Here is a 1856-nt window from a genome sequence, read left to right as displayed (position 1 = left end):
ATGAACTCTATAAAATAATTTAAGGAACACTTAAAAAATAAGCCAGTTCACACCTAACAGGAAAAAAAAAATGGCCACGAGACACACCTGTGGTGACACAGCAAAGCTGTTGCAGCACGAATGCTTTTACTTCAGGTATGCTAGAGTGCACAGGCTGCCTCTGAAACCCCACTGAGGTAATGCACATACAGAGGAATTAGTTCATTAATTCCATCTGCCCTTGTGAGGGGGAAACCTGTATCACCCTCCTGTCCCAGCTACAGATGACTAACCCTAAAGCCATCATGACTAGCTGGATTCTTCCACCCTGGAATAATTGAAATTTGAGAGTCTTTCCTCCAGCTTACGTTGCCCAGTGGGATTTGGAGATGGTAGACGGATCGAAGGGTTACTCCAGAGGGATCCCTGACTTCTGAAAGGCCACCTCAGAGCACCATATCACCCATAACAGTTCATGTGCCTGGGACCCCAGGGTAAGGTTACAGAAATAGTTTCGGGACTCACAGACATTAGAGAAGCCACATGGTGGCTCATCACGGTAGGAGAACATTTTGTGTTCAAATGTGTTCCATGGCCCTCCGGGAGGGTAGGAACCCACAGTCAGGCAGCACAGTTTGAAGATGACCTTTCAGAGGTGATGCACATGTTAGACTGTAACCTTCAGCTTTCTGGACACAAGGGCAGCATATTTGAATACCGCTGTGGGCCAAGTTGCCGGGTCTGGGACTTGAATTTAGTATCAAAGCACGTCAGAACCAGAAGAAAGCTTAGACACTCATCAGTTTCTCTTCTGTGGCTGGGAGATAATTTACTGAAAAAGAAAAAGAAAAAAAGAAACTGAAAGAAGGAAGACTTTATTTTGGCCTAAAGTTCCAGAGTGGGTACAGTCCACTATGGCAAGAGAGGTATGGCAGCGAGAACCTGAGATGAGTCTGTCACATTTCATCAGCATCTGGAAGATTAGAAAGAACAGGAAGTGGGGACTTGCTGCAAAGCCTCAAGGCCTGGCAACAATAAAGCACTTCCTCTACCTCATAAGTGTTACATAACGTTCCCAAACCATGTGCCAGCCCAGTACAAGAGCATTCACATGAGCCTACAGGGGGGCATTTTCACATTCAAGTTACGAGAATCCCCAGGATTCCTCATCAAGAACCTTAAAAACCATTTAGGGCACTGGGCAACATTACAATTTCCTGGGCCCCACCCTGAAGATACCTGACTCTGGGGAACCTGCTTTGTAATACCATTGGAAAGCCAGTTCTTGGTCAACCTCAGTGATTTACCAAGGAGAAGCTGAGAATCAGAGGGAGAAAATGTCATGCACCGGGGGACATAGTAAAAACACCTGCTGCTATATGGCTCTATTTCTCTTACCTGAGGCCTGGCCCTTGGACATGCCTGTCACTACTCACTACTGCCTTGATGGGAACATCCTACTTGTTACTAATAGCTACTGTTGTTGTTAAGAAGCAAATCGAATCAGATTCTATGTGTGGCTATGTGTCAAGGTAGGATGGGGTGCTGTGAGTAAAGTAAGTCTACTTCTCTGATGGGAATGTCCGTCTTCACCTAGAATCAGGAGGACTGGTCCTACTCTAGCAGACAGTTTCTCTTAGGCAACCATTTTTAGAACTTAGTCCTCTGGGCATGACTAGACTGCTTCTGTCTCGAATGCAGAGTGGCTGTGATGATTCAGGGAATACCCAAGATTGGATCCTCTGACATTCCATTGTGGAAGAGTAGAGGACTCCCAGAGTGTGTGAATGTCCCAATCTGGGGACATATGCCCTACTAACAGTGGGGGGAGACTCTTCTTGGGTGGTAGAGATGCCCTGAGGCTGTTTGTGCTCCGT

The sequence above is a fragment of the Rattus norvegicus genome, chromosome 15 (genome assembly GCF_021556685.1).
Source record: "Rattus norvegicus strain SHRSP/BbbUtx chromosome 15, alternate assembly SHRSP_T2T, whole genome shotgun sequence".
NCBI classification, from domain to species: Eukaryota; Metazoa; Chordata; class Mammalia; order Rodentia; family Muridae; genus Rattus; species Rattus norvegicus.
Note: the sequence above shows the minus strand (reverse complement) of the source record.